Source organism: Macaca nemestrina, chromosome 9 (assembly GCF_043159975.1).
Source record: "Macaca nemestrina isolate mMacNem1 chromosome 9, mMacNem.hap1, whole genome shotgun sequence".
NCBI lineage: Eukaryota > Metazoa > Chordata > Mammalia > Primates > Cercopithecidae > Macaca > Macaca nemestrina.
The window spans coordinates 96,928,155-96,943,116 of NC_092133.1; positions in this window are offsets into that span (position 1 = coordinate 96,928,155).

Consider the following 14,962-nt stretch of genomic DNA (forward strand, 5'->3'; position numbering starts at 1 on the left):
TGTACTCCACCCTGTGAGGTGTGGGGTGTCAGACTGCCCCTAGTGGGGGATGTCTCCCAGTTAGGCTACTCAGGGGTCAGGGACCCACTTGAGCAGGGAGTCTGTCCCTTCTCAGATCTCAACCTCCGTGTTGGGAGATCCACTGCTCTCTTCAAAGCTATCAGACAGAGTCGTTTGCGTCTGCAGAGGTTTCGGCTGTGTTTGTTATTGCCCTGTCCCCAGAGGTGGAGTCTACAGAGACAGGCAGATTTCCTTGAGCTGCTGTGAGATCCACCCAGTTCGAGCTTCCCAGCAGCTTTGTTTACCTACTTAAGCCTCAGCAATGGCGGGCGCCCCTCCCCCAGCCTCGCTGCTGCCTTGCCGGTAGATCACAGACTGCTGTGCTAGCAATGAGGGAGGCTCTGTGGGTGTGGGGCCCTCCCGGCCAGGTGTGGGATATTATCTCCTGGTGTGCCTGTTTGCTTAAAGCGCAGTATTGGGGTGGGAGTTACCCGATTTTCCAGGTGTTGTGTGTCTCAGTTCCCCTGGCTAGGAAAAGGGATTCCCTTCCCCCTTGCGCTTCCCAGGTGAGGCAGTGCCTCGCCCTGCTTCAGCTCTCGCTGGTCGGGCTGCAGCAGCTGACCAGCACTGATGGTCCGGCACTCCCCAGTGAGATGAACCCAGTACCTCAGTTGAAAATGCAGAAATCACCGGTCTTCTGTGTTGGTCGCGCTGGGAGTTGGAGACTGGAGCTGTTCCTATTCGGCCATCTTGCTCCGCCCCCTCGACAGACTACCATTAAGCTCTTAAGTCAATAGTACCCTGACGCTTCTCCTGGTTCCATCGTGACAGCTGAGCAAAATTGTTCTGAGGGTGCAGACAGATGCTAAAGCACTCTCAGTTATCGGTTCTGGCAGTAAGATAAATGTGTTTCTTTACTAACTTATGCACTTGGACAAAGATAACAATTTTAACTATAAAGTGTGTTTCTTACAACTCATAGATATCAGGAGGTTGTAGAGCAATGTAATACAGTATAGTCATAATTGATGTTGACATATAATTGGGCCCACTTTTATCTCAAAAGAGGTGAGTAATTGTGGTACTTTTTCATTTTTTTGTGATGTAAGGCTAAATTGTTTGAGTCACTGGATTAAATAGATTTGCTAGCACAATGGTGCCTACAATCCTGGCAAATAACATTAGTAGCTGCAAAATTGTTCAGTGACATCATGCAAGGTGTTCTGATGTCGTGTATTTCCTGAGACAACTTGAGGAAAATTATATTTTAAATTGGATACCAAAATATTGTTTAAGGCATAAGAGGGGATTCCTGTATTAAGAGGGATCTCAAAAAAAAAAAAAATCATGTTATGATCATTTTGTCGCAACTTTATAGTTTTCATAAAGTTATTGCAAGTAGTGTTTACTCTCTTGAAAAGTCAGTGATGGACATCAGAAATACGCTGATGCGTTGAAATGAATTTACATAAAGAATCTCTTAGATGGAAACTAAACTGAGAAAGACCCAGGGCCATTTTTAGGTGGTATAGCTAAGAGGGTTTTCGTAAGCACAACAATGCCCTCCAAAGATGTTTATGTTCTACTTCTCAGATACTAGGAATATGTTATATTTCATGGCAATGGGCATACAAAGTTACACATTGGATCAAGATTGCTAATATTCTGATGAAAAACGGGGATATTATGAATTATAATGGTGAGTGCAGTGTAGTAATTAGGGTCCAGAAATGTGAAAGAGATACAGAGAATGGAAAGTGTCAAAATGATGGCATCTTAGAAAGATTTTTTCAACTGTTTGCTTTGGTAATTTTCTCCATATTAGCTTAAAATTCTACCAAGTTCACATAAACTATACACATATAATTGGATAATTTTATACGTTAACAGCATCAATATAAAGTGAGAGAATATAAAACAAAAATATAATGTCTAAAAGGGGAGACCCAGGTACAATTAGAGTATAGATAGTGTACATTTTATAAGGTCATAATTGTGGATGGCTTGGTGAGACAAATATTAATGCATGTATGTTTTAATAATAATTATTATTAAATTGTTACATACACAATTTGGTGTAGAAAATAATGTAGAGGCTGAATGATCAAGAAGTCATATGAGATAGTCCAGGTTTATCAAGGGTAGGAGGATAATGTAAAAAATGAAGATGATTTGTGATGATATTGACTACTAAATAATAAACACTGATGATATGAAGTCTTTCTTTCCCAGATATACAAAATAGATTTTCTCTTTGCCATTTGGAAGAACCCACTTTCCACTTATGTTATCATTACAAGATCCCTTTTGTTTCCAAGCTGGCATTGGAGTCCACCAACACTTTCTTAGTTTTTGTTTTTTGTTTTTTTTTTCCTCCACATCTTCACATTCTTTCTGAATAACAAGCCTAAGTCCCCATGACCTGATCACCTGCCACTTGGCCTTTATTCACCTAGTGATGCTTCTCATAGTAATGGATTTGTTTTCTCTAGATGTATTTGAGTCATTTCATTTTTGGAATGACTTCAGATGTAAAGTGTAATTCTACCTGAGCAGAGTGACAAGAGGGCCTCTCCATCTGCACCTCCTGCCTCCTGAGCACTCTCCAGGCCATCACCATCAATCCTAGCACCTCCTGGTTGTCAAGAGTTAAGCATAAATCCATAAATTACATTATCTATGTTTTCTTCTTTTTTTGATTCCTCAATTTATTTTCCAGAAGTAACACGATCATGTATACAGTAGCTTACTTCAAGTGACACAGACCAGGCAACTGACAAATAAATACTGACAAGTAAATATTGCTCATTTTCCCAGATAATCTCTATAATCAAGGGACTGGTTTTTATTCTGGCATTTTCCCCGAATGTTTACTTTGTAGAAATTATGTTGCTCGCAATTGTGTGCATGGTGATACTCTTGTTTAACCATCAGAGGTGATCTCAGCACCTTCACAGCCCCAGACTCTGCTCTAGTCCCCCTCCAGGGAACAGGGCCACCCATACCATCCTGCTGCTGGTGAGTTGCTTTGTGATCATGGGCTCAGTGGACATCATTATTTTATCTTCCTTAACCATGTGGTAGGTTTTTAACTCAGTTATCCCGGATATCCAAAGGCTCACGGTCCATCTTTAGGCTTATGTTTGTTCTTTGGTACAGATCAATTTGTCCTTTTGTACAAATCAATTGATAAAGGAATAATCAATGTTCTGCAAAAATAAATTCAAAGAGACATCATTTTTAATAAGATCATAACAAAAAAAATCATCTGAAAGCAGAGATTTTTCCTTCATCAGTTAAATTATTGAAGTAGCACAGGATTTTCATCTGACTTAAGTACAATGTGTAAAATTGTAATTTCATATCTAAATACTTTTGAATTTCAGGCTACCAAGAATTATTTGGTTTCCTTAGTTCAAAGTCCACCAGGTATTGATATTCCCAAATCAAGTCTCTTACTCTTTAATTTTTATACTCTTTAATTTTTAACTGTATACACAAAAAGCATTTCTTTCTTCTTGAAGTGTACTCTTAAGAAGCTCTTATTTGTAACCAAAAAACTTAGTGTTTTCTTTTGAAAATATTTTAACTTAGTCTTTTTTTGACTAAGGTATTTTAGCTAAGTATCTAATTCTTGCTTTAATGTTTTACTCACCTCTATTAGTATTCATTCTCTGTTTCTGGCTCTACAAAAGCTGTGGAATTTTTCTCTCATCTTTGAAAGTTATGTATTTTTCTCTTGCCAATTTTTAGTGTTTTCCTCATTTTTGGTGTTATACAGATTATGATTTCTTTTATGTATTATTTATTTTTTTCTTTTGTGAACTCACAATTTCTGAATTTAAAGATTCATGTTTTCAATTGTAGAAACTTATAAATTACCAATTGTTTGACTATTGCTATATATATATTTTTTTGAGACAGAATCTCACTCTGTCGCCAAGGCTGTGTGCAATGGCGCAATCTCCACTCACTACAAGCTCCACCTCCCAGGTTCATGCCATTCTCCTCCCTCAGCCTCCCCAGCAGCTGGGACTACAGGCGCCCACCACCACGCCTAGCTAATTTTTTGTATTTTTAGTAGAGATGGGGTTTAAACGTGTTAGCCAGGATGGTCTCTATCTCCCAACCTCGTGATCCACCCACCTAAGCTTCTCAGGGTACTGGAATTACAGCCGTGAGCCACCTCGACCAGCCAACTATTGCTATTCATTTTAAAATATATTTTACAGAAACAATTATATTTGTTTTGTTTCTCATTCTTCTACTTCTACTCTTCATGTATGTATAATTATATTTGTGTTTTCTATTACCTTTTCTCCTTTTACTCTATTAGACTATAATAATTATGTTCACTAATTTCTGTTCACTAATCTCATCAGCTTAGATAATACTTTAATTTTTAACTTATATGTTGAGTATTAAATTGATTTGTTTTATTTGTAATTATCCTCCAATTGGCTGAATATAATGTCTTAAGCTTGTAACTTCTTGTTCTTTCCATGTTATTTTTTACTTTTTTTTAATGTATTGAATTTCTTCTGACACTCATTCTAGTAACTTTTTTTCTCTGTGTACAAGGTAAGTTATAATTTGATTCTCAGATTTGAGATCTGCTATAAGTTTAAGACTTTTTTTTCCCATATGCATTATGGGGAAGTCAGACAACCTGCATGGATTTGGCATCATTATAGTCACCCATATCGAAGAGCAGCACTTGCTCATTAGCATGATGAGTTGTTTCTGGATTGTTTCTTTATTATAGTTATATACCTGAGAGATTATAATATTTTCCCTTCAGCTCTATTCAGCATTTTAAAAATTCTTATGACTTTCTAAGAATTTTAGCTTTCTGCATAATGTTTTTAATGTGTATTGTATTTTCTCAAAAAGCACAAATATCAATAGTGTACACACGAGGAAAACCATATATATATTCTGTTGTAGATGACAGCATCTCGTAACAAAACCCTAGTTAGTTCATTTATTTTATTTTTGTTATACTTTATGTTCTAGGGTACCTGTGCACAAAGTACAGGTTTGTTACATATGTATACATGTGCAATGTTGGTACGCTGCACCCATTAACTCATCATTTACATTAGGTATATCTCTTAATGCTATCCCTCCCCCATCCCCACACCCCACAACAGATCCCAGTGTGTGATGTTCCCCTTCCTGTGTCCAAGTGTTCTCATTGTTCAGTTCCCACCTATGAATGAGAACATGTGGTGTTTGGTTTTCTGTTCTTGCAATAGTTTGCTGAGAGTGATGGTTTCCAGCTGCATCCATGTCCTTACAAAGGACATGAACTCATCCTTTTTATGGCTGCATAGTATTCCATGGTGTATATATGCCACATTTTCTTAATCCAGTATGTCATTGATGGACATTTGGGTTGGTTCCAAGACTTTGCTATTGTGAATAGTGCCGCAATAAACATATATGTACATGTGTATTTATAGTAGCATGATTTATAATCCTTTGGATATATATCCAGTAATGGGATCACTGGGTCAAATGTTATTTCTAGTTCTAGATCCTTGAGGAATCGCCACTCTGTTTTCCACAATGGTTGAACTAGTTTACAGTCCCACCAACAGTGTAAAAGTGTTCCTATTTCTCCACATCCTCTCCAGCACCTGTTGTTTCCTGACTTTTTAATGATTGCCATTCTGACTGGTGTGAGATGGTATCTCATTGTGGTTTCAATTTGCATTTCTCTGATGGCCAGTGATGGTGAACAACTTTTCAGGTGTCTGTTGACTGCATAGATGTCTTCTTTTGAGAAGTGTCTGTTCATATCCTTTGCCCACTTTTTGATGGGGTTGTTTGTTTTTTTCTTGTAAATTTGTTTGAGTTCTTTGTAGATTCTGGATATGAGCCCTTTGTCAGATGAGTAGATTGCAAAAATTTTCTCCCATTCTGTAGGTTGCCTGTTCACTCTGATGGTAGTTTCTTTTGCTGTGCAGAAGCTCTTTAGTTTAATTAGATCCCATTTGTCAATTTTGGCTTTTGTTGACATTGCTTTTGGTGTTTTAGACATGAAGTCCTTGCCCAGGCCTATGTCCTGAATGGTATTGCCTAGAATTTCTTCTAGGGTTTTTATGGTTTTAGGTCTAACATTTCAGTCTTTAATCCATCTTGAATTAATTTTTGTATAAGGAGTAAGGAAGGGATCCAGTTTCAGCTTTCTGCATATGGCTAGCCAGTTTTCCCAGCACCGTTTATTTTACAGAGACTCCTTTCCTCATTTCTTGTTTTTGTCAGGTTTGTCAAAGATCAGATGGCTGTAGATGTGTAGTATTATTTCTGAGGGCTCTGTTCTGTGCCATTGGTCTATATCTCTGTTTTGGTACAAGTACCATGCTGTTTTGGTTACTGTAGCCTTGTAGTATAGTTTGAAGTCAGGTAGCGTGATGCCTCCAGCTTTGTTCTTTTGACTTAGGATTGTCTTGGCAATGCGGACTCTTTTTTGGTTCCATATGAGCTTAAAAGCAGTTTTTTCCAATTCTGTGAAGAAAGTCATTGGTATCTTAATGGGAATGGCATTGAATCTATAAATTACCTTGGGCAGTATGGCCATTTTCACAATATTGATTATTCCTATCCATGAGCATGGTATGTCCTTCATTTGTTTGTGTCCTTTTTTATTTCACTGAGCAGTGGTTTGTAGCTCTCCTTGAAGAGGTCCTTTACATCCCTTGTAAGTTGGATTCCTAGGCATTTTATTCTCTTTGAAGCTATTGTGAATGGGAGTTCATTCATGATTTGGCTCTCTGTTTGTCTGTTACTGGTATATAAGAATGCTTGTGGTTTTGCACATTGATTTTGTATTCTGAGATTTTGCTGAAGTTGCTTATCAGCTTCAGGAGATTTTGGGCTGAGACAATGGGGTTTCCTAAATATAGAATCATGTCATCTTCAAACAGGGACAATTTGACTTCTTCTTTTCCTAACTGAATACCCTTGATTTCTTTCTCTTGCCTGATTGCCCTAGTCAGAACTTCCAACACTATGTTGAATAGGAGTGGTGAGAGAGGGCATCTCTGTCTTGTGCCAGTTTTCAAAGGGAATGCTTCCAGTTTTTGCCCATTCAGTATGATATTGGCCGTGGGTTTGTCATAAATAGCTCTTATTATTTTGAGATACGTTCCCTCAATACCGAATATATTGAGAGATTTTAGCATGAAGGGCTGTTGAATTTTGTCAAAGGCCTTTTCTGCATCTATTGAGATAATCATGTGTTTTTTGTCTTTGGTTCTGTTTATATGGTGTATTACGTTTATTGATTTGTGTATGTTGAACCAGCCTTGCATCCCAGAGATGAAGCCCACTTGATCATGGTGGATAAGCTTTTTGATGTGCTGCTGGATTTGGTTTGCCAGTATTTTATTGAGGATTTTTGCATCGATGTTCATCAGGGATATTGGTCTAAAATTCTCTCTTTTTGTTGTATCTCTGTCAGGCTTTGATATCAGGATGATGTTGGCCTTGTAAAATGAGTTAGGGAGGATTCCCTCTTTTTCTATTGATTGGAGTAGTTTCAGAAGGAATGGTACCAGCTTCTCCTTGTACCTCTGATAGAATTCAACTGTGAATCCTTCTGGTCCTGGACTTTTTTTGGTTGGTAGGCTATTAATTATTGCCTCAATTTCAGAGCCTGCTATTGGTCTATTCTGGGATTCAACTTCCTCCTGGTTTAGTCTTGGGAGAGTGTAAGTGTCCAGGAAATTATCCATTTCTTCTAGGTTTCCTAGTTTATTTGCGTAGAGGTGTTTATAGTATTCTCTGATGGTAGTTTGTATTTCTGTGGGGTCAGTGTTGATATCCCCTTTATCCTTTTTTATGGCATCTATTTGATTCTTCTCTCTTTTCTTCTTTATTAGTATTGCTAGCCTTCTATCAATTTTGTTGATCTTTTCAGAAAACCAGATCCTAGATTCATTGATTTTTTTGGAGGGATTTTTGTGTCTCTATCTCCTTCAGTTCTGCTCTGATCTTAGTTATTTCTTGCCTTCTGCTAGCTTTTGAATGTGTTTGCTCTTGCTTCTCTAGTTCTTTTAATTGTGATGTTAGGGTGTCAATTTTAGATCTTTCCTGCTTTCCCTTGTGGGCAATTAGTGCTATAAATTTCCCTCTCCACATGGCTTTAAATGTGTCCTAGAGATTCTGGTATGTTGTGTCTTTGTTCTCATTGGTTTCAAAGAACATCTTTATTTCTGCTTTCATTTATTTATGTACCCAGTAGTCATTCAGGAGCAGGTTGATCAGTTTCCATGTAGTTGAGCGGTTTTGATTGAGTTTCTTAGTCCTGAGTTCTAGTTTGATTGCACTGTGGTCTGAGAGACAATTTGTTATAATTTCTGTTCTTGTACATTTGCTGAGGAGTGCTTTACTTCCAACTATGTGGTCAGTTTTGGAATAGGTGCAATGTGGTGCTGAGAAGAATGTATATTGTGTTGCTTTGGGGTGGAGAGTTATGTAGATGACTATTAGGTCCGCTTGGTAAAGAGTTGAGTTCAATTCCTGGATATCGTTGTTAACTTTCTGTCTCGTTGATCTGTCTAATGTTGACAGTGGGGTGTTAAAGTCTCCCATTATTATTGTATGGGAGTCTAAGTCTCTTTGTAAGTCTCTGAGGACTTGTTTTATGAATCTGGGTGCTCCTGTATTGGGTGCATATATATTTAGGATAGTTAGTTCTTCCTGACGATTTGATCCCTTTATCATTATGCAATGGCCTTCTTTGTCTCTTTTCATCTTTGATGGTTTATAGTCTGTTTTATCAGAGACTAGGATTGCAACCCTTCCTTTTTTTTTGTTCTCCATTTTCTTGGTAGATCTTCCTCCATCCCTTTATTTTGAGCCTATGTGTGTCTCTGCATGTGCGATGGGTCCCCTGAATACAGCAAACTGATGGGTCTTGACTCTTTATCCAATTTGCCAGTCTGTGTCTTTTAATTGGACCATTTAGTCCATTTACATTTAAGGTTAATATTGTTATGTGTGAACTTGATCCTGTCATTATGATATTAGCTTGTTATTTTGCTCGCTAGTTGATGCAGTTTCTTCCTAGCATTGACGGACTTTACATTTTGACATGTTTTTGCAATGGCTGGTACCTGTTGCTCCTTTCCATGTTTAGTGCTTCCTTCAGGATATCTTGTAGGGCAGGCCTGGTGGTGACAAAATCTCTAAGCATTTGCTTGTCTGTAAGGATTTTATTTCTCCTTCACTTATGAAACTTAGTTTGGTTGGATATGAAATTCTAGGGTGAAAATTCTTTTCTTTAAGAATGTTGAATATTGGCCCCCACTCTCTTCTGGCTTGGAGAGTTTCTGCCGAGAGATCTTCTGTTAGTCTGATGGGCTTCCCTTTGTGTGTAACCCAACGTTTCTTTCTGGCTGCCCTTAACATTTTTCCTTCATTTCAACTTTGGTGAATCTGCCATTGATGTGTCTTGGAGTTGCTCTTCTCGAGGATTATCTTTGTGGCGTTCTCTGTATTTCCTGAATTTGAATGTTGGCCTGCCTTACTAGGTGGGGAAGTTCTCCTGGATGATATCATGCAAAGTGTTTTCTAACTTGGTTCCATTTTCCCTGTCACTTTCAGGCACACCAATCAGACATAGATTTGGTCTTTTCACATAATCCCATATTTCTTGTAGGCTTTGTTCATTTCTTTTTACTCTTTTTTCTCTAAACTTATCTTCTGGCTTCATTTCATTCATTTCATCTTCAATTGCTGATACATCTTTCTTCCTGTTGATTGAGTTGTTTACTGAAGCTTGTGCATTTGTCACGTAGTTCTCATGTTATGGTTTTCATCTCTATCAGTTCTTTTAAGGTCTTCTCTGCATTGATTATTCTAGTTATCCATTCATCCATTCTTTTTTCAAGGTTTTTATTTTCTTTGTGCTGCTTACATAGTTCCTCCTTTAGCTCTGAGAAGTTTGGTCGACTGAAGGCTTCTTCTGTCAAATCATCAAAGACATTCTCCATCCAGCTTTGTTCCGTTGCTGGCCATGAGCTGCGTTCCTTTGGAGAGGGAGATGTGCTCTGATTTTTTGAATTTCCAGCTTTTCTGCACTGCTTTTATCCATCTTTGTGGTTTTATCTGCCTTTGGTCTTTGATGATGGTGATGTACTGATGGGGTTTTGGTGTGGGTACCCTTTCTCTTTGTTAGTTTTCCTTCTAACAGTCAGGACCCTCAGCTGTTGGTCTGTTGGAGTTTTCTTGAGGGCCACTCCAGACCCAGTTTCCCTGGGTATCAGCAGCGGGGGCTGCAGAAGGTAGAATATAGCTGAAAGGCGAGTGTTGCTGTCTGATTCTTGGTCTGGAAGCTTTGTCTCAGAGGTGTACCCTGCTGTGCGATGTGTGAGGTGTTGATCTGCACCTAGTGGGGGATGTCTTCCAGTTAGGCTACTCAGGCAGTCTTGAGCAGGCAGTCTGTCTGTTCTCAGATCTCAACTTCCATGCTGGGAGATCCACTGCTCTCTTCAAAGCTATCAGACAGGTGCATTTACCTCTGCTGAGGTTTCTGCTTCTTTTTGTTTAGCTATGCTTTGTCCCCAGTGGAGGAGTCTACAGAGGCAGGCCGGCCTCCTTGAGTTGTGGTGGGCTCCATCCAATTCAAGCTTCCTGGCAGCTTTGTTTACCTACTTAAGCCTCAACAATGGTGGGTGCCCCTCCCTCAGCCTTGCTGCTGCCTTGCAGTTAGATCTCAGACTGCTGTGTTAGAAATGAGGGAGGCTCCATGGGCGTGGGATCCTCTGGGCCAGGTGTGAGATATAACCTCCTGGTGTGCCATTTGCTAAGACCCTTGGTAAAGCACAGTATTAGGGTGGGAATTACCCGATTTTCCAGGTGTTGTGTGTCTCAATTTCCTTTGACTAGGAAAAGGAATTCCCTTCCCCCTTGTGCTTCCCAGGTGAGGCGATGCCTCACCCTGCTTCAGCTCTCGCTGGTCGGGCTGCACCCATGGACCAGCAAGAACTCTCCAACACACCCCAGTGAGATTAACCCAGTACCTCAGTTGAAAATGCAGAAATCACCCATCTTCTGTGTTGCTCACGCTGGGAGCTGGAGGCTGGAGCTCTTCCTATTCATCCATCTTGGGCACTCCCCATGGTCTTTTTAAACTGTGAAAATTACCTGGCTTCTTCCATAAAAATTTGGATTCAGCAGGTCTAGGTTTGGGGCTAAGATTGTGTATTTTTAACTAACAGGCAAAAAGAACTTAAGGAAGAAGTTTTGTCTAGTGCTGATGTTTTTGGGGGATTGGTGAGAATTTCTCAAGTTGTTTTTTAAGGGAGACAAAATAAGAAAGTGAGAAAAGAGAAATGGATTAAGTGCAGCAGTAATTTATGTGTGTGAATTTCCTTCTTACTTTCTGAGAGAAACGCAGGTGAAGGACTGAAGTTATTTTACAGTTTCTTGTGGAAGTGAACTGTGCTTTACTAAATAAGACATCTCTCTCATACTGGATTATATGAGTCTAATGCAGTTTTAAGGAGGCAGAAACATCTTTGGATGAAGAAGGCTATAGAGAGAGGCTTGGGAGTTTTAGGTACACCAGGAAAGTTTGAAGCAGCTCCCCAGGAGAATCAGGGAGGGACCTCATCACAGATATGGTACAGAGGTCCTCAGCTGTGTGTGATAATGACTGAGTTAGAATATCCTCAGTTTTGCGTAGCCCCTGTCTGAATGGTTCTGTGATTTTTTGCCAGGATTACTTAGCCACACAGTTGTAGCAGTGGAGGAAGCAGAAAGCTAGATAAATCCATGGATGGAATTTTTCAGGAGAGTAACATTGGGCATGAAGGCAAGAGATCCGAGTGTGCTGGAAAGAGAATGATTATTTGGGGATGGTAGTTGCTTTAGCTCTCTATTGCCACAGTGTTTCTCCTAGCAAACCACCACAATCCTCAACTGCATGCATTGGTAAGCTCTTTTGCTCATGGGTCTGGGATGTGGGAAAAGCTCTAATTGCTGATGTGTCTCTGATGCTGTAGGTGGCCCTGCTGGTTTCTACTGGATTTGTTCATATTTCATGGATTTCCTGGCTGTCTGCTGACCCTGGAAGTTCTTAGCTAGGGTGACAGAATCAAAGTATGATTTTGAGGCAAAGGTACATGGCAGAGTATGCACAAATGGCAGGTTTAACATTGGGGCTATTTTTGCTGTCTCCCACAGTAGCTGCCAATACATTTTAGCATCTTTTTGAAAACGTTTCAACTTACGTTTTAGATTCTGGGGATACATGGGCAGGTTTATAACATGGGTATATTGCATGATGCTGAAGTTTGGGGTATGGATGATTCCATCACCTGGGCATGTGCATAGTACCCAATAGGTAGTTTTCCAGTGCACACCCCCTCCATTTCTCCCTCCTCTGGTAGTCCCCACTGCCTGTTGTTGCCATCTTTATGTCCACGTGTACCCAATGTTTAGCTTCCACTTACAAGTGATAATGTGCAGTGTTTGGTTTACTATTCCTGCATTAATTCACTTAGGATCATGGCCTCCAGCCACATTCATGTTGCTGCAAAGAACATGATTTTGTTTTTTTTTTATGGCTGTATAGTATTCCATGCTATATATGTATTACATTTTCTTTATCCAATCCACCATTTATGGCCATCTGTGTTGATCCCATGTCTTTGCTGTTGTGAATAATACTTTTACCATCATTTGAAAGCATACCTTTATAAGGGAATACTTTGTACAGATAAAACAAAATATAGAGAAAAGTCATTCAGATCTTTTTTATTTAAAATGCTTGATATTACTACCTAATAAAACCCCAACCATCTAAAATAAAACCTCAACTATCTTAAGCAACTAACGCAAGAAATACTATTCTTTCATTGTTCTTTTTATCATGAGCCCTGTGTGTACGTATCTCTTTTATGGATCTCAATCAGGATTCATTCAGCATTTTCAAGATAGAAAATGTGAGAGTTATAATCAAATTCTGCCTCTCAAAAATCATTTCTGGTATTAAGTTTCCTTCAGGATATTCTTTTTTTGAAAAATGAGTTAAGATATGCAAAATAACTTTGTACTTTATCTTCACTATAAAAGTGCCTGGAGTGAACTTCTTCTCTACTCAGGCTAAATTGTTAATTAGTTCAAGGTACACCAGAGATGTGATCTTGGAATCTTCTGATAGCCAACGTTTATTAAAACAGTAGTCATTGGTCTCGATTAGATTTTTGTATGTATGTGGGGGGTGGGGGGGCAGTGGGCAGCTTAGAGTAATTTTAATGTGTTATAAAGACAAGTGTTGGATGGGTGCAGTGGCTCATACCTGTAATCCCAGCACTTTGGGAGGCCAAGAAGAGCAGATCACCTGAGGTCAGGAGTTTGAGACCAGCCTGGCCAACATGGTGAAACCCCGTCTCTACTAAAAAACACAAACAAAACAAAACAATCAGCCGGGCATGGTGATGGGTGCCTGTAATCCCAGCTCCTTGGGAGGCTGAGGCAGGAGAATCACTTGAACCCAGGAGGCGGAGGTTGCAGTGAGCTGAGATCATGCAGCTGCACTCCAGCCTGGGCAACAGAGTGAGTCTTAAAAAAAAAAAAAAAAAAAAAAAAAAAAAAACTAGCATGGAAGATATTGACAATAGTTGGCTACCTGACGAAACCCACTAACACCACTTTAAATCAGAATTTTGTGAAGGGTACGGCCTCATCTTGAGACATACTCTTTTTCATCCTCATGTGCACACTTGATTTCTCTACAGCTGACACTGTTTAGGAGTTCTATTATATACTTTCATAAGCTCTTACCCTTCTTCTGTTACAGAAGTTGCTTGCAATTCTTGGTGTGATTTGACTGGGATTCCTTCCCTACTCGAAGGTGAGATTCATGGGGGCCGAGCTCTCTGAGCTCTGCTCATGTTACTGGAATCTCAGCCGCTGACACAGAGCAGGGCCTCAGTGAACAGGTGCATGAACAGGTGCATGAGATCCTCCTTCACAAGGACAAAGTAGGTACCTGCTTGCCTTGAGTGATTTAAAGCATTTTAAGACATGCTTTGCTGCCTCTGGATATTTCTCTGGTTAGATCCCCACAAAGATATCTGTAACATTAAGCTCTGGGACCACGTGAGAGCAGACTAGCTGCTCACAGATTCCTGAAAGAAATGCAAAACCTTTTCTCTGTTCCCAGGTACTCAGCTTACTCTTCCCCCCTCCATCTCTTTTTGCCTTGCCAACATGGAAACTGGAAACCCCATGGAATTATTTCTCCCAGCTCTTATCTCTCAGGGTAGAACTCAATCACCACCCACCCTTAGTTTCTGTTTCTGCAGAGCTAGTTGCAGTAGAATAGCAGTAATTTGCATCTCCAAGCTTCTGTGACCTGGATGCATGGCATTTTCTGAGACTCTGGCCTCAAGGGTGCACAGCTCCCCTGCAGGTTGCCCCTCTGAGTCCCTGCTGGGCTTTGGGCTGGACAGCTCTGCCTTCCTGGCCCTAGGAACATCCCTGTGATTGACATAGCTTGGCTTCAGTGAAAAAACACAAAGTGCCAGTTTTTCACTTCGGTTTACTTTTTCCCCTTCCTTTGCAAACAGAAGAAAAACTATTTTCCCCTTGTGCTTTATCAAAAGATATACATATATATGTTTTAGTTGACATATTTAAAGCAAGAGAATAGGATCACTTCTTTCCACAGCCTCTTAGTTTGTATACAGGGCCTTTTTTTTTTTTTTTTTTTTTTTTAAATATCCATGCTTTTAAATATATGTGGAAACACACAGCTACAACGACAGGTTTTTCAATTCTCAGATTTTTTTTTTTTTTTTTTTCTAATCTGCCTCCAGCACTGGCCTAAACCTTCCCAGAACTCTGAGTGAACATTACTGGAAGCCTCAGGAGAAAGTCTCCAGCTAGATCTGCATTTGTACAACTGTCGGGATTTTGCCTCCTTTTAAGTCTTAAATCAGCC